General features: G+C 37.2%; 1 pseudogene; it reads right to left on the reverse strand.

Moving 5' to 3' along the window:
- Positions 1-1,572: 1,572 nt before the first annotated feature.
- LOC131821002 (peptidyl-prolyl cis-trans isomerase D-like) lies at positions 1,573-12,815 on the reverse strand (annotated as a pseudogene).
- Positions 12,816-19,253: the final 6,438 nt, after the last annotated feature.

The raw sequence follows: 19,253 nt of genomic DNA on the forward strand, positions 1-19,253 counted from the left end.
TGGTGTTGTAAAAACTGGATAGCAACATGAAAAAGAATAAAACTTGATCATCGCATTTACACCATATGCAGAAACAAATTCAAAATGAATGAAAGACCTAAATGTGAGACAGAAAATCAACAAAATCCTAGAGGAGGACACAAACAGTAACCTCTTTGACATTGGCCCTTGCAAGTTCTTACTAGATATGTCTTCTGAGGCAAGAGAAACAAAAGCAAAAATAAACTATTGGGACTTCAAAATAAAAAGCTTCTGCACAGTAAAGAAAACAATTGACAAAAGTAAAAGACAATCCATTGAATGGGAGAAGATATTTGGAAATGACATATCTGTTAAAGTATTAGTATCCAAAATATATAAAGAACTTATCAAACTCATCACCCAAAAAACAAATAATCCAGTTTAAAAATGGACAGAAGACATAAATGGCATTTTTCAAAAAAAAAAAATTACATCCAAATGGCCAACAGACATAAGAAAACATACTCAACATGCTTTTATCAGGGAAATTCAAATCAAAACTACAAAGAGCTATCACCTCACATCAGTCAGAATGGCTAAAATTAACAACATGGGAAATGACAGGTGCTGGTCAGGATGCAGAGAAAGGGGAACCCTCTTAAACTGTTGGTGGGAATGCAAACTGATGCAACTACTGTGGAAACCAGTATGGAGGTTCATCAAAAAGTTAAAAATAAAGCTACCCAATGACCCAACAATTGCACTACTAGATATTGACCCAAAGGATAAAAAAATGCTCATTCAAAGGGATACAGGTACTCTGATGTTTATAACAACATAATCAACAACAGCCTGATTATGGAAAGAGCACAAATGTCCATCCACTGATGAATTGATAAAGAAGATATGGTATGTATCTTCTTCATAGGTAGTTAGATAGATAGATAGAATAGAGTATTTCTCAGCCATAAAAATGAATGAAATAGTGTCATTTGCAACTACATGTATGTACATAGATATTATTATACTGAGCAAAATAAATCAGTCAGAGATTAATAAATATCATATAATTTCACTCATATGTGCAATGTAAGAAACAAAGCAGATGAACATATAAGAAAAAAAAAGCAAGCCAAGAAACAGAAATTTAACTATACAGAACAAACTGAGGGTTGTTAAAGGGGAGTTGGGTGGGGAGACAGGTTAAATGGGTGACTTGTTGTGGATGGCACTTTCAGTCATGAGCACCAGGTGTTGTATGTAAGTGATGAATCACTAAATTCTACAACTGAAACTAATATTACATTGTATGTTAATTGGAATTTAAATAAAAATGTAAAAGAAACACAATTTTATGTTAATTTTATCTCAAAACTGGAAAAGATAATCAAATGTAAATTTCTTAAAATAATTAAATTAAACATTTTATTTTTTGTAACACTGTTTCTTTAAGAGTGAAGATTTTTCACTATTCCTAAACTGTAAACAATGTGTGACTGAAATATAAAATGAAATACTTTATTGATCACATATCACAGTGAAAAGTTTCTAGGTTTTCTTCTTGTCAATATACAATCAAAGCATAGCATTTAAGTAAAACTAAATTCCTTATTAGGCAAATATTTTTGCATATGCTGCCTTCCCTTTATCTTTGTGTGCCTTTCATCATTTCTACCTGGAGAGCTTTATCTTCTGGTGCTATCTCCTGGCTTTTTTAAAGATCAGTCAATTCTTGATCCTATTCTCTTTTTAAAAAATTTTATTATTATTATTTTTAAGTTAACATGTAATTTTTATTTCAGGGCTACAGGTCTGTGATTCATCAGTCTTAAACAACACCCAGTGTTCATCACAACACATAGCCTCACCAGTGTCCATCAACCAGTGACCCCATCTCCTCAAACCCTCTCCCCTCCAGCAACCCTCAGTTTATTTCCTAAGATTAAGAGTCTCTTATGGTTTGTCTCCCTCTCTGAATTCGTCCTGGTTCTTCTTCTTCTTTTTCTTTTTTCTTTCTTCATCTATGATCCTCTGCCTTGTTTCTTGAAATCCGAGTATCAGTGAGATCATATGATAATTGTCTTCTCTGACTAATTTATTTTGCTTAGCATAATACCCTCTGGTACCTATGTATATATACCACATCCCTTTCCATTCATCTGTCAATGGACATCTGGGCTTTTTCCATATTTCCATAGTTTAGCTATTGTGGACACTGCTGCTATAAACATTGGGATTCAGGTGCCCCTTTGGATCATTACATTGTATCTATGGGGTAAATACCTAGTAGTGAAATGGCTAGATCATAGGGTAGGTCTATTTTCAACTTTTTGAGGAACTTCTATACTGCTTTCCAGAGTGGCTGCAAAACTTTTTATTCCCAAAAACACTGTGGGAGCATACCCCTTTCTCTGCATACTCCCCAACATCTGTCATTTCCTGACTTTTTAACTTTAACCATTCTGACTGGTGTGAGTAGCAAAGACATTTAAGAATCAATGCAACAGGCCCCTCCCCAGAAGATAAGCAAGAACATCCAAACAAGAACAAGTTTACCAATCAATGAGAACTACAAAACTACAGCAGTAGGGGAATACACCACATAGAATCATGGCTTTCTTCCCAAGAGTCTTAAGTCTTTCTACTTTAATTGTTTTTGTTTTTTCTCTTAATTTAAAAAAAAAAAAAAGTTCTTCACCGTCTCTGACTTCCCATGAGAAACTGTGGACTCTGAGAAACAAACTGAAGGTTTTGGATGTGATGGGGATGGGGAGATTGGTGAGCCTGGTGGTGGGTATTAAGGAGGATATGTATTGCATGGAGCACTAGGTGTGGTGCATAAACAATGAATTTTGGAACACACACAAAAACATACCAGAATACACCCAAAATCTAGTGTATGGCTCTGTTCTATTCTTCCCCCTATCATATTATGTTTTCTCTTTTTCTTTTTTTGTTTTTGATTTTTTTTGTTGTTTTTTTAAAGTCTTTTTAAATTTTCACCTTTATAGTTACATTGTATCCTCTCAATGTATTTAATTTTATTTTGGTATATACACATTTTTCTTTCTTTACAATTTTGAGATGTGTCTTCCTCTAACAAACCAACCAAAGTACACTCAGGAGATAGGGTATTGCTCTGTTCTGTTCACTGGTTATTTCCTTTCCTTCTTTGTAGTTGTTGCTATTTCTTTCTCTTTTGATTTTTTTCTTGTTCTTATTAATTTCCATTTTTACAGTTACATTCTATCCTTTCATTGTATTTAATTTTATTTTTGTACATATACAAGTTTTTCTTTCTTTACAGTTTTGGGATCTAGTTTTCTGAAAAAACAGACCAAAGTACACACAGAATCCAGTGTTTCTTTCTATTGGGCTCACCTATCTGATTTTATTCTCCCCCTGCCCCCTGTTTTGAATCTCTTCTGATTTGTTTAATGTGTATTTCTCTTGTGTCATTGTTGCCCTTTTAGTGTTCTGTTCTCACATACATCTCTTCTTCCCCTGGACAAAATGACAAGATGGAAAAACTTACCTCAAAAAAGAGAACAAGAGGCAGTACTGACTTCCAGGGACTTAATTAATACAAACATTAAGAAGATGTCAGAACTGGAGTTCAGAATAATGATTATAAAGATACTAGCTGGGCTTGAAAAAAGCACAGAAAACACTAGAGAATCTCCTTTGGAGAAATAAAAGAACTAAGATCTATCCAAGTTGAAATAAAAAAGGCTATGAATGAGGTGCAGTAAAAAATGGAGGCTCTAACTGCTCAGATAAGTGAGGCAGAAGAGAGAATTAGTGATACAGTTGACCAAATGATAGAGAATAAAGAAGCTGAGAAAAAGAGAGTTAAGCAACTACTAGCTCATGAAGGAAGAATTTGCATGATATGATATCATACAGTAAAACAATATTAAAATAATTGGGATCCCATAAGAAGAAAGAGAGAGGCAGAAGGTATATTGGAGCAAGTTATAGCAGAGAACTATCTTAATATTGGGAAGGAAACAGGTATCAAAATCCAGGAGACAGAGAGAACCCCCCTCAAAATCAATAAAAATACGTCAACAATCCGACATCTAATAGTGAAACTTACAAGTCTCAGAGACAAAGAGTAAATACTAAAAGCAGCTCAAGACAAGAGGTCTGTAACCTACAATGGTAGAAACATTAGATTGGCAGCAGAAGCATCCATAGAGACCTGTCAGGCCAGAAAGGACTCTATGATATATTCAGTTTACTAAATGAGAAAAATATGCAGCCAAGAATATTTAGGGGCACCTCGGTGGGTCATTTGGTTAAGCAACTGCCTTTGGCTCAGGTCATGATCCCAGCATCCTGGAATTGAGCCCCATGTCAGGCTCCTTACTTAACAGAGAGTTTACTTCTCCCTCTCACTCTGCCTGATACTCTGCCTGTTTATGCTCTGTCTCTCTCTTTCATCAAATAACTAAATAATTTTTTAAAAGAATACTTTATCCAGCTAGGTTATCACTGGGCATTAAAGAGGGCACGTATTGCATGGAGCACTAGGTGTGGTGCATAAACAATCTTGGAACACTGAAAATATAAAATTAAATTAAAAAAAATAGGAGAGATAAAAAGTTTTCAGGACAAACAGAAACTAAAAGAAATTGTGATTACCAAACCAGCCCTACAAGAAATATTAAAAGGGGTCATCTAAGCAAAGAGAGAGCCCAAAAGTAACATAGATCAGAAAGGAAAAGTGACAATATACAGTAACTGTCACCTTACAGGTAATACAATGGCACTACAGTCATAAGTCTAAATAGTACCGTGAATGTAAATGGGCTAAGTGCTCCAATCAAAAGACATAGGTATCAGACTAGATAAAAAAAAAAACAAGACCAATTAATACGCTGCTTGCAAGAGGCTCATGTTACACCCAAAGACACCTTCAGGTTTAAAGTGAGGGGGGAAAACCATTTATCACGCTGATGGACATCAGAAGAAAGCTGGGGTGTCAATCCTTGTATCAGACAAATTAGAATTTAAACCAAAGACTGTAATAAGAGATGAAAAAGGACAATATATCATAATTAATTAAAGGGTCTATCTAATAAGAATATATAAGAATTATAAATATTTATGCCACTAACATGGGAGTAGCCAATTATATGAGCCAATTAATAACAAAATCAAAGAAACACATTGATAATGGTACGATAATAGTAAGGGACTTTAATATTCCCCATCACTGCAATGGACAGATCATCTAAACAGAAGATCAAGAAGGAAATATGGACTTTGAATGACACTCTGACCCAGATGGACCTCACAGATATATTTAGAACATTCCATCCCAAAGCAATAGAATACTCATTCTTCTTAAGTGCACATGGGACATTCTCCAGAATAGATCACATCCTGGGTCACAAATCAGGTCTCAAATGGTACCAAAAAAATGGGGTCATCCCCTGCATATTTTTGGACCACAGTGTTTTGAAATTGTAACTCAATCACAGGAAGAAAGTGGGAAAGAACTCAAATACATATGAGGGGTCGAGATGGCAGAGGAATAGGGGACCCTATTTCAACTGGTCCCCTGAATTGAGCTGCATATCTACCAGAACACTATGAACACCTATGAAATCAGCCTGAGATGTAAGATTATACTTGTCTGGATTTCTACAGGGACAGAGGATCATCAGCCGAGAGGGTAAAACTTGCCTGGTTAGTGATTAATATTTTCAGCTATACAACCACAACTCAACAGAATTAAAAGGAGCAGGAACTCCCAAAAAAGAAAATACCCAGAGACAATGACCTCTCTAGCAGATCTAATGGATGTGGATGTAAGCAAGATGTCAAAAATAGACTTCAGGGTAGCACTTATGAAGAAAACAATCAGGCTGGAGAAAACTATTAATGGAAACTTAGATTCATTAAGGGCAGAAGTGAAAGCAGATCTGGCAGAACTTAAAAATTCTATCAATGAGATACAAACTAATCTAGATATTCTAACAGTTAGGGTAAATGAGGCAGAAGAATGAATTAGTGATCTTGAAGAAAAACTGATAGAAAAGAAGCAGGAGGGGGCCTGTATCAAACAGTTTAAAATCCATGAAAATAGAATTAGAGAAATAAATGATGCCATGAAACATTCCAATGTCAGAATTATTGGGATACCTGAGGGGGTAGAGGGAGAAAGAGAGAAAGGACTAGAATATATATTTGACCAAATTGTAGCCAAGAACTTCCCTAATCTGAGGACTGAAACAAGTAATCCTATCCTAGAGGCACAGAGGATACCCTCCAAGATCAATGAGGGAAGATAAACCCCCAAGCATGTAATAGTAAAACTCATAAATCTTAGAAACACAGAAACCATTTTAAGGGCTCCCCAAACCAGGCAAAGACATCATCAAAAAGGAGAATTTCAGCACAATATCCCTGATGAATATGGATGTCAACATTCTTGAAAAGATCCTAGCTAATAGGATCCAACAGGACTTTAAAAGCATTCTCCCTTTTGATCGGGTGAGGGTTATCCCTGGGATGCAATGGTGGTTTAACATTCATGAATCAATAAATGTGACAAAACATATAAATTAGAGAAGAAACAAGAACCACCATGTCCTCTCAATCAATGCTGAAAATGCATTTAACAAAATGCAGCATCCTTTTGTGATTAGAACTTTTCAGAGTATAAGAATAGAGGGAACACTCCTCAACTTCATAAGATCCATCTATAAGAAACCCACAGCAAATATCATTCTCAATGGGCAAAAACTGAGAGACTTCCCATTGAGATCAGGAACATGACAAAGATGCCCAATCTCACCACTATTTTTCAACATAGGACTAGAAGTCCTAGCAACAGAAATCAAACAACAAAAAGGAATAAAAAGCATTCACACTGGCAAAGAATAAGTCAGACTCTCTCCACAGACTTTATGTGGAAGACTCTCTCCACAGATGACATAATACTTCATGTGGAAAACCCAAAAGTTTCCACCTTTGTATTACTAGAATTCATACAACAATTCGGTAATGTGGCAGAATACAAAATCAGTGCACAGAAATCAGTTGCTTTCTTATACACTAACAATGAAACTGTAGAAAGAGAAATTAGAGAATTGATTCCATTTATAATAAAATCAAAACTGATAAGATACCTTGGAATAAACCTAACCAACAAGGTAAAGGATCTATACAGCATGAACTACAAAACACTCATGAAAAAACTGAAGACAAAAAATGGAAGAACATTCCATGCTCATGGATCAGAAGAATAAACATTGTTAAAATGTCCATGCTGCCCAGAGCAATCTATACTTTCAGCACCATCCCAATTTTAAAAATTGCATTTAAAAAATATTTTATTTATTTCTTTGACACAGAGATATCACAAGTAGGCAGAGAGGCAGGAAGAGAGAGGTGTGGAGGAAGCAGGCACCCCGCCAAGCAGAGAGTCTGATATCGGGCTCAATCTCAGGAGACTGAGATGATGACTTAAGCCAAAGGCAAGGGCTTAACCCAGTGAGCCAATCAGGTGCCCCCAAAGTGACATTTTTTAAAAATTGTTTTAAATGCTGGAACAAACATTCCTAAAATTTGTATGGAAGCAGAAAAGAACCTGAATCACCAAGGAAATGTTGAAAAAGAGTAACAAAGCTGGATGCATCACGTTGCCTGATTACAAGCTATATGACAAAGCTACATTTAGCAAGACACAGGTCCTGGCACAAAAACACACACAGACCAGTGGAACAGAATGGAGAGCCAGAGTATGGACTCTCAACTGTATGGTCAACTAATCTTTGAGAAAGCAGAAAAAAATATCCAATGGAAGAATGAAAGTCTCTTCAATAATTGGTGCTGGGAAAATTGGACAGCTATATATAGAATGAAACTGGACCATTCTCTTACACCATACACAAAGACAAATTCTAAGTGCATGAAAGACCTCAATATGAAACAGGAATCCATAAAAATCTTAGAAGAGAACATAGGAAGTAACCTCTTCCACATCAGCCACAACCACTTCTTTCAAGACACGTCTCCAAAGGCAAGGGAAACAAAACCAAATATGAAATTTTGGGACTTCATCAAGATCCAGAGCTTCTGCACAGCAAAGGAAACAGTCAACAAAACAGAGGCAACCCATGGGATGGATGGGAGTAGATATTTGCAAATGACACTACAGAGAAAAGGCTGATGTATAAGGATCTCTTCAAACTCAACACCCAAAAAACATAATCAAGTCAAAAAAATGAGCAGCAGACATGAGCAGACACTTCTTCAAAGGAGACATACAAAAGGATAACAAACGCAAGAAAAACTGTTCATCAACACTAGCCACCATGGAAATTCAAATCAAAACCACATTGAGATACAAATTTAAACCAGTTCGAATGGTAAAAATCGACAAGGCAGGAAACAAAAAACGTTGGAGAATTTGTGGGGGAAGTTGAACCCTCTTACACTGTTGGTGGGAATGATAATTGGTGTAGCCACTTTGGAAACGGTGTGGTGGATTCTCAAAAAATGAAAACTAATGCTACCCTATGACCCAGCAATTGTGCTACTGGGAATTTATCCCCAAAGATACAGATGTGGTGAAAAGAAGAGACCTATGAACCCCAAAGTTCATAGTAGCATTGTTCACAGTAGCCAAAATGTGGAAAGAGCCAGGATGTCCTTCAACAGACAAATGGATAACAAAGATGTGGTCCTTATACACAATGGAATATTACTCATCTATCAAAAAGATGACTACCCAACTTTTGCATTGTCATATTTGGGACTGGAGGAGATTATGCTAAATGAAGTAAATCAAGCAGGGAAAGTCATTTGTCATATGTTTTTGCTTATTTGTGGAACATAGGTAATAGCATGGAGGACATTAGGAAAGCGGAAAATTACAGGGGACAGTTGTGACACTTCGATTGAAGATGTGCTTGGGAACAGTCTCAGAGAATAGACTGGGTGTGGTGCATAAACAATGAATTCTGGAACATTGAAAAGAAATTTAAAAAAATAAAAATAAAACAAAAGAAGCATCCTACTAAAGAATGAATGGGTCAACCAGGAAATTTAAAAAAAATAATGAAAAATAATCATGACAATACAGACAAAAGGTTGATATCCAGGATGTATAAAGAACTCCTGAAACTCAACACACACAAAACAGATAATTATAACAAAAAATGGGCAGAAGATATGAACAGACACTTCTCCAATGAAGACATACAAATGGCTATCAGACACATGAAAAAGTGTTCATCGTTACTAGCCATCAGGGAGATTCAAATTAAAACCACATTGAGATATCACCTTACACCAGTTAGAATGGCCAAAATTAGTAAGACAGGAAACAACATGTGTTGGAGGGGATGTGGAGAAAGGGGAACCCTCTTACACTGTAGGTGGGAATGCCAGTTGGTGCAGCCACTTTGGAAAACAGTGTGGAGATTCCTCAATAAATGAAAAATAGAGCTTCCCTATCACCCTGCCATTGCACTACTGGGTATTTACCCCAAAGATACAGATGTAGTGAAAAGAAGAGCCATCTGTACCCCAATGTTTATAGCAGCAATGGCCATGGTTGCCAAACTGTGGAAAGAACCAAGATGTCCTTCAATGGATGAATGGATAAGGAAGATGTGGTCCATATACTCTATGGAGTATTATGCCTCCATCATAAAGTCTGAATGCCCAACTTTTGTAGCAATAGGGACAGGACTGGAAGAGATTATGCTGAGTGAAATAAGTCAAGCAGAGAGAGTCAATTATCATATGGTTTCACTTATTTGTGGAGCATAACAAATATCATGGAGGACAAGGGAAGTTAGAGAGGAGAAGGGAGTTGGGGGGAATTGGAAGAGGAGGTGAACCATGAGAGACTATGGACTCTGAAAAACAATCTGAGGCTTTGGAAGAGGCAGGGGGTGGGAGATTGGAGGAATCAGGTGGTGGGTATTAGAGAGGGCACGGATTGCATGGAGCACTGGGTGTGGTGCAAAAACAATGAATACTCTTATGCTGAAAATAAATAAATAAGTAAATACACAGATCCCCCCCCGGGGGGGGGATCATGATCCTATTCTTTTAATACTTGCCATCCTTGAGTTTATGGTACAATGTTTTGGTATTTGATGGGTCTATTTCAAGTGCCTCCAAACAACTGTCAATTGCTGCCTGCCAATATGACATCTTCTGTTAATTAGCTCCAATATTTGGCACACAGCTTAGAGCTATAGGTTGTAGCTTCAATCCATCTGCTTTCCTAATAACAGCCTTTGAATCTTCTACATATCTTAAAGGTTTTGTATATTTTTTTATTAGCTATCTCCCAGTTCTGGGATTTGAAAAAAATATATTTCCAATTTTTTAAAGTCTTCTCTTATTAGCAAAATTTTATCTACATATTTTAAGTATATATCTGCTTCTTCAAATAAATCTGGGTGACTGTCACCAGAACCATCATTTGGGAATATACCCCAATGATCTCCCTCCTTTAGTTTTCTGCATTCTGTAATAACACATATTTTGGCAGGTTTTTCACCTTTCACTTCTGCATTTTCCAGTATCCTTGCCACACCCATTTTTTAAATTACTTGACCAAATACCGTATTTCTCCCCTCCAAATGAGGATTTGGAACTGTTGATAAAGTACTAAGAATCACTTGTGTTGCAGCTTGCATTTGCCATGCTCTATAAACCTTGGTCATGCTTATAATAGGAATTTTCATCTTCAAAATTTTCACTATAAATACTTTCTCCACCTTTGCCATTTTGATTTGAGAAATCTCCACCTGAACCATAAATTTCTTTTTTTTTTTTTTTCTGATTTATATATATATATATATTTTTTAAAATTTTTTATTTTTTATAAACATATATTTTTATCCCCAGGGGTACAGGTCTGTGAATCACCAGGTTTACACACTTCACAGCACTTACCAAATCACATACCCTCCCCAATGTCCATAATCCCACCCCCTTCTCCCAAACCCCCTCCCCCCGGCAACCCTCAGTTTGTTTCGTGAGATTAAGAGTCACTTATGGTTTGTCTCCCTCCCAATCCCATCTTGTTTCATTTATTCTTCTTCTACCCACTTAAGCCTCCATGTTGCATCACCACTTCCTCATATCAGGGAGATCATATGATAGTTGTCTTTCTCTGCTTGACTTATTTCGCTAAGCATGATACGCTCTAGTTCCATCCATGTTGTTGCAAATGGCAAGATTTCATTTCTTTTGATGGCTGCATAGTATTCCATTGTGTATATATACCACATCTTCTTGATCCATTCATCTGTTGATGGACATCTAGGTTCTTTCCATAGTTTGGCTATTGTGGACATTGCTCCTATAAACATTCGGGTGCATGTGTCCCTTTGGATCACTACATTTGTATCTTTAGGGTAAATACCCAATAGTGCAATTGCTGGGTCATAGGGCAGTTCTATTTTCAACATTTTGAGGAACCTCCATGCTGTTTTCCAGAGTGGCTGCACCAGCTTGCATTCCCACCAACAGTGTAGGAGGGTTCCCCTTTCTCTGCATCCTCGCCAGCATCTGTCATTTCCTGATTTGTTGATTTTAGCCATTCTGACTGGTGTGAGGTGATATCTCATTGTGGTTTTGATTTGTATTTCCCTGATGCCGAGTGATATGGAGCACTTTTTCATGTGTCTGTTCGCCATCTGGATGTCTTCTTTGCAGAAATGTCTGTTCATGTCTTCTGCCCATTTCTTGATTGGATTATTTGTTCTTTGGGTGTTGAGTTTGCTAAGTTCTTTATAGATTCTGGACACTAGTCCTTTATCTGATATGTCGTTTGCAAATATCTTCTCCCATTCTGTCAGTTGTCTTTTGATTTTGTTAACTGTTTCCTTTGCTGTGAACCATAAATTTCTTAATAATTCATTGGAAAGGGCATCCTTTGAAATGGAGAGTTTTCCCAGTGGTGGGTCCAGTGGAATTTTCTCTTGTAACCTAGATATGAAAATTTCCTTCAGTTTTGGGTACAATATCTGAAAATAATTCTAAGGCAATTAAACCGACTCACTCCCTACTGATGTCCATGTCAAAGAAGACTCAGCAATTACTGTGGTTGGAAGGCTTAGTCTGGGGGAGAGTTGTGACACTTCAATTGAAGATGTGCTTGGGAAAAGTCTCAGAGAACCTCTTGGGCACACTGCAGCTCAACCCAAGTGGCTTTCTCTTAAAAAATATCTTATTTTATTTTATTTAAAGATTAGATTTACTTTTTTTTTTTTTCAGAGAGGGGAGGCACAAGCAGGGAGAATGGCAGTCAGATGGAGAAGCAGCCTCCTTGCTGAACAAGGAGCCCAATATGGGACTTGGTCTGAGGACACTGGAATCATGACCTGAGCCAAAGGCAGATGTTTAACCAACTGAGATACCCAGGCATCTTAAAATAAAATATTTTAAATGAAAAAAAAATAAATGAATCATTTCATTTTTAAGGCACTTTCTTCACATAATTTTCAAAATAGGAGAGAGAACAAAATATAGAGTAAGCTTTGGGATAACAATATGTGGTAATTAGATTTGTTCCTTTTGCATTCATTTAGGATGTATTGGTAAATGTGATGTTTGAAGGCTTTTATTCTTGTTTTGATTTTTGTGTTTTATTCTTGTGTTGATTTTTTGTTACTTAATTGGTTATTGTGGATATAATCTATTCTATCAAATTACTTTTAACTAATATATCCTTTTATATTTGTCCATTTATTCCAAATGCTGTCCTTTTAGTATAATTTTTCCCCCATAATTACTCCCTTGCTCCTAATTTACTTGTGGAAAACATACTTGCTGGGGATGTAAGGACCTCTGCTATATTGCCAGCACTTCATTCTTATAATTTGGACTAATATGGCTGGTTCATAAGCTATATAGTAGAAAATAATGATCTTGTTCTACTCAAGAGGAAGGTGGGAAATGCAGCTTTTTTTTTTTTTTTACTATTATTTCATCTTTCTTCTGATCTTTGAAGCATGTTTTTAAATATAATAATGCTTCATAAAGAAGTATTTCTACAAAAGATCATTTAAATGCTTTTTGGAAAAGTTATTCTTGACTAATAATTTCATTAGTAAACTCTGCTTAGCTTTCTTATATTCTAAGGGTTTCAGTTCCTGACCAAAATGTTTTGGTAGATTTTTTTTTTTCAAGCAAAATAATTTTTCAACAAATTAATAGGTCTTGGTGGTGAAAAGATTGGAGGTAATTGTTTTAGTTCTTTGAGCTTTAAACACTCAAATTCTGGCAGCATAACTTGGAAGTGCTCAGTCACAATTTTAGGAAGTGTGTTTATAACCACCATTGTAATGGTATTATACATTGTTGTAGTAGGCATCAGTTTTCTACCTGTTTTGAAAACAAGGAAACTAAGACATAGTACAATGCAAATGAGTTCCTAAAGGTCAACTAATATGTTGTATAGAATTAAAATTCGAATTCCAGTTTTATAATTACAAAATCTTTTCATGCTACTATAGCTTGCTGTCTCCCACAAAAGTTTTGGCTCTGAATTTGCTTTGTTAAATTTGTCTGGCTCTCATCACTTAGGTAGTATGTTTAGGATCCTGGGACAGAGAATTGAAAACAGTGTTTCTCTGTTAAAATAATTGAATTTTCTCATCTACATATAGGGATAGGGAAAATAGTGGTGTTTTATAGTTTTCATTAAGAATAAATTTGAGGGGAGTCAAGATGGCAGAGAAGTAGCAGGCTGAGACTACTTCAGCTAGCAGGAGATCAGCTAGATAGCTTATCTAAAGATTGCAAACACCTACAAATCCATCGGCAGATTGAAGAGAAGAAGAACAGCAATTCTAGAAACAGTAAAACAACCACTTTCTGAAAGGTAGGACTGGCGGAGAAGTGAATCCAAGGAGACGGGAAGAGAGACCCTGGGGGGAGGGGCCAGCTCCCGGCAAGCGGTGGAGCAATGGAGCACAAAATCAGGACTTTTAAAAGTCTGTTCCACTGAGGGACATCGATCCAGAGGCTAAACCGGGGTGAAGGCCACATGGGATCAGCGTGGCCTAAAGTCCTGCAGGGTCACAGAAGGATCAGGGGTGTCTGAGGGTCGCAGAGCTTACAGGTATTAGAACGGGGAAGCCGGCTACAGAGACAGAGCCGACAGTGAGATCACAGCTGGGGGTTACCTTGAACCAGTCGCAGGCCCCGTGAGCTCAGAGCGCTGCCGGAGGTCAGGCAGATGGGAGTTACTGGGCGCTGTTCTCTGACAGTGCACTGAGGAGTGGGGCCCCGGGCTCTCGGCTCCTCCAGGCCAGAGACCAGGAGGCCGCCATTTGTATTCCTGTCCTCCAGAACTCTACGGAAAACGCTCAGGGAACAAAAGCTCCTGAAAGCAAACCCGAGTGGATTACTCAGCCTGGCCCCTGGTAAGGGTGGTACAATTCCACCTGGGGCAAAGACATTTGAGAATCACTACAACAGGCCCCTCCCCCAGAAGATCAACAAGAAATCCAGCCAAGACCAAGTTCACCTACCAAGGAGTGCAATTTCAATACCAAGGAGAGCAGCAGAATTCCAGAGGAGGAGAAAGCAAATCACGGAACTCATGGCTTTCTCCCTATGATTCTTTAGTCTTGCAGTTAATTTAATTATTTTTCTTTTTCATTTTTTTCTCTCCTTCTGCTAATTTTTTTTTACCCTTTTCTTTTTTAACGTTTTTTAACTAGTTTATCTAATATATATATATATATATATATATATATATATATTTCTTTTTTATACTTTTCTTTATTTGTTTTCTTTTTAAAATTCTTTTCTTTTTTTTTCTTTCTTTCTTTCTGAACCTCTTTTTATCCCCTTTCTCCCCCCTCATGATTTGGGATCTCTACTGATTTGGTCAAAGCATATTTTCCTGGGGTCGTTACCACCCTTTTAGTATTTTACTTGCTCCTTCATATACTCTTATCTGGACAAAATGACAAGGCGGAACAATTCACCACAAAAAAAAGAACAAGAGGCAGTACCGAAGGCTAGGGACCTAGTCAATACAGACATTAGTAATATGTCAGATCTAGAGTTCAGAATGACAATTCTCAAGGTTCTATATGGGCTCAAAAAAGGCATGGAAGATATTAGAGAAACCCTCTTGGGAGATATAAAAGCCCTTTCTGGAGAAATAAAAGAACTAAAATCTAACCAAGTTGAAATAAAAAAAGCTATTGAGGTGCAATAAAAAATGGAGGCACTCACTGCTAGGATAAATGAGGCAAAAGAAAGAGTTAGTGATATAGAAGACCAAATGAAAGAGAAGAAAGAAGCTGAGCAAAAGAGGGACAAACAGCTACTGGACCACAAGGGGAGAATTCGAGAGATAAGTGACACCATAAGACGAAACAACATTAGAATAATTGGGATTCCAGAAGAAGAAGAACGAGAGAGGGGAGCAGAAGGTATACTGGAGAGAATTATTGGGAAGAATTTCCCCTATATAACAAAGGGAACAAGCATCAAAATTCAGGAGGTGCAGAGGATACCCTTCAAAATCAATAAGAATAGCCCACACTCCGTCACCTAATAGTAAAATTTACAAGTCTTAGTGACAAAGAGTAAATACTGAAAGCAGCACAGGAAAAGAAGTCTGTAACATACAATGGTAAAAATATTAGATTGGCAGCAAACTTATCCACAGAGACCTGGCAGGCCAGAAAGAGCTGGCATGATATATTCAGTGCACTAAACGAGAAAAACATGCAGCCAAAAATACTCTATACAGCTAGGCTATCACTGAAAATAGGAGGAGAGTTAAAAAGCTTCCAGGACAAACAAAAACTGAAAGAATTTGCAAACACCAAACCAGCTCTACAGGAAATATTGAAAGGGGTCCTCTAAGCAAAGAGAGAGCCTAAAAGTAGTAGATCAGAAAGGAACAGAGACAATATACAGTAACAGTCACCTTACAGGCAATACAATGGCACTAAATTCATATCTCTCAATAGTTACCCTGAATGTTAACGGACTAAATGCCCCAATCAAAAGACACAGGGTATAAGAATGGATAAAGAAACAAAACCCATCTATATGGTGCCTACAAACTCATTTCAGATCCGACGACGCCTTCGATTTAAAGTGAGGGGGTGGAAAACAATTTACCATGCTAATGGACATCAGAAGAAAGCAGGGGTGGCCATCCTTATATTAGGTCAATTAGATTTTAAGCCAAAGACTATAATAAGAGATGAGGAAGGACACTATATCATACTCAAAGGGTCTGTCCAAGAAGAAGATCTAACAAATTTAAATATCTATGCCCCCAACGTGGGAGCAGCCGACTATATAAACCAATTAATAGCAAAATCAAAGAAACACATCAACAATAATACAATAATAGTAGGGAACTTTAACACTCCTCTCACTGAAATGGACAGATCATCCAAGCAGAAGATCCACAAGGAAATAAAGGCCTTAAATGACACACTGGACCAGATGGACATCACAGATATATTCAGAACATTTCATCCCAAAGCAACAGAATACACATTCTTCTCTGGTGCACATGGAACATTCTCCAGAATAGATCACATCCTCGGTCCTAAATCAGGTCTCAACTGGTATCAAAAGATTGGGATCATTCCCTGCATCTTTTCAGACCACAATGCTCTGAAGCTAGAAATCAATAACAAGAGGAAATTTGAAAAGAACCCAAATACATGGAGACTAAACAGCATCCTTCTAAAGAATGAATGGGTCAACCGGGAAATTAAAGAAAAATTGAAAAAACTCATGGAAACAAATGATAATGAAAACACAACGGTTCAAAATCTGTGGGACACAGCAAAGGCAGTCCTGAGAGGAAAATATATAGTGGTACAAGCCTTTCTCAAGAAACAAGAAAGGTCTCAAGTACACAATGTAATCCCACACCTAAAGGAGCTGGAGAAAGAACAAGAAAGAAAGCCTAAACCCAGCAGGGGAAGAGAAATCATAAAGATCAGAGCAGGAATCAATGAAATAGAAACAAACAAACAAAAAAAAACCAATAGAACAAATCAACTAAACTAGGACCTGGTTCTTTGAAAGAATTAATAAGATTGATAAACCCCTGGCCAGACTTATCAAAAAGAAAAGAGAAAGGACACAAAGAAATAAAATCATACCATGAGCAACTCTACGCCAACAAATTTGAAAATCTGGAAGAAATGGATGCATTCCTAGAGATATATAAATTACCTCAACTGAACTAGGAAGAAATAGAGAACTTAAACAGACCCATAACCAGTAAGGAGATTGAAACAGTCATGAAAAATCTCCAAACAAACAAAAGCCCAGGGCCAGATGGCTTCCTGGGGGAATTCTACCAAGCATTTATTTATTTGTTTATTTATTTATTTCTTAAAGATTTTATTTATTTATTTGACAGACAGAGATCACAGCAAGTAGGCAGAGAGGTAGGCAGAGAGAAAGGAGGAAGCAGGCTCCCTGCTGAGCAGAGAGCCCAATGTGGGGCTCTATCCCAGGACCCTGGGATTATGGCAGGATCCAAAGGCAGAGGCTTTACCCACTGAGCCACCCAGGCACCCCTCTACCAAACATTTAAAGAAGAACGAATTCCTATTCTCCTGAAACTTTCCCAAAAAATAGAAATGGAGGGAAAACTTCCAAACTCATTTTAAGGCCAGCAGCACCTTGATCCCAAAACGAGACAAGGATCCCATCTAAAAAGAAAACTACAGACCCATATCCTTGATGAACACAGATGCAAAAATCCTCACCAAAATTCTAGCCAAAAGGATTCAATAGTACATTAAAAGGATTATTCACCACGACCAAGTGGGATTTATTCCAGGGCTGCAAGGTTGGTTCAACATCCGCAAATGAATCAATGTGATACAATACATTAATAAAAGAAAAAACAAGAACCATATGATACTCTCAATAGATGCTGAAAAAGCATTTGACAAAGTAGAGCATCCCTTCCTGATCAAAACTCTTCAAAGTGTAGGGATAGAGGGCACATACCTCAATATCATCATAGCCATCTATGAAAAACCCACCACAAATATCATTCTCAATGGAGAAAAACTGAAAGCTTTTCTGCTAAGTTCAGGAACATGGCAGGGATGTCCATTATCACCACTGCTATTCAACATAGTACTAGAATTCCTAGCTCAGCAGTTCAGACAACAAAAGGAAATTAAAGGCATCCGAATTGGCAAAGAAGTAGTCAAACTATCACTCTTCACAGATGATATGATACTATATGTGGAAAACCCAAAAGTCTCCACTCCAAAACTGCTAGAACTTATACGTGAATTCAGTAAAGTGTCAGGATATAAAATCAATGCACAGAAATCAGTTGCATTTCTCTGCATCAACAACAAGACCGAAGAAAAAGAAATTAAGGAGTCAATCCCATTTACCGTTGCACCCAAAACTATAAGATACCTAGGAATAAACTTAACCAAAGAAGCTAAGAATCTATACTCAGAAAACTATAAAGTACTCATGAAAGACATTGAGGAAGACACAATGAAATGGAAAAACGTTCCATGCTCCTGGATTGAAAGAGCACATATTGTGAAAATGTCTATACTACCTAAAGTAGTCTACACATTTAATGCAATTCCTATCAAAATACCATCCATTTTTTCCCAATGAAATGGAACAAATAACCCTAAAATTTATGTGGAACCAGAAAAGACCTCGGATAGCCAAACGAATATTGAAAAAGAAAGCCAGAGTTGGTGGCATCACAATTCCGGACTTCAAGCTCTATTACAAAGCTGTCATCATCAAGACAGCATGGTACTGGCACAAAAACAGACACATAGATCAATGGAACAGAATAGAAAGCCCAGAAATAGACCCTCAACTCTATGTTCAACTAGTATTTGACAAAGCAGGAAAGAATGTCTGATGGAAAAAAGACAGCCTCTTCAGTAAATGGTGTTTGGAAAATTGGACAGCAACATGCAGAAAAATGAAATTGGAGCATTTCCTTACACCACAAATGAAAATAAAATCAAAATGGATAAAGGACCTAAATGTGAGAAAGGATTCCATCAAAATCCTTGAGGAGAACACAGGCAGCAACCTCTTCGACCTTAGCCGTAGCAACATCTTCCTAGGAACATCACCAAAGGCAAGGGAAGCAAGGGCAAAAATGAACTATTGGGATTTCATCAAGATCAAAAGCTTTTGCACAGCAAAGGAAACAGTCAACAAAACTAAAAGACAACTGACAGAATGGGAGAAGATATTTGCAAATGACATATAAGATAAAGGTCTAGTGTCCAAAATCTATAAAGAAC

This window comes from Mustela lutreola, chromosome X, assembly GCF_030435805.1.
Source record: "Mustela lutreola isolate mMusLut2 chromosome X, mMusLut2.pri, whole genome shotgun sequence".
Lineage (NCBI taxonomy): Eukaryota > Metazoa > Chordata > Mammalia > Carnivora > Mustelidae > Mustela > Mustela lutreola.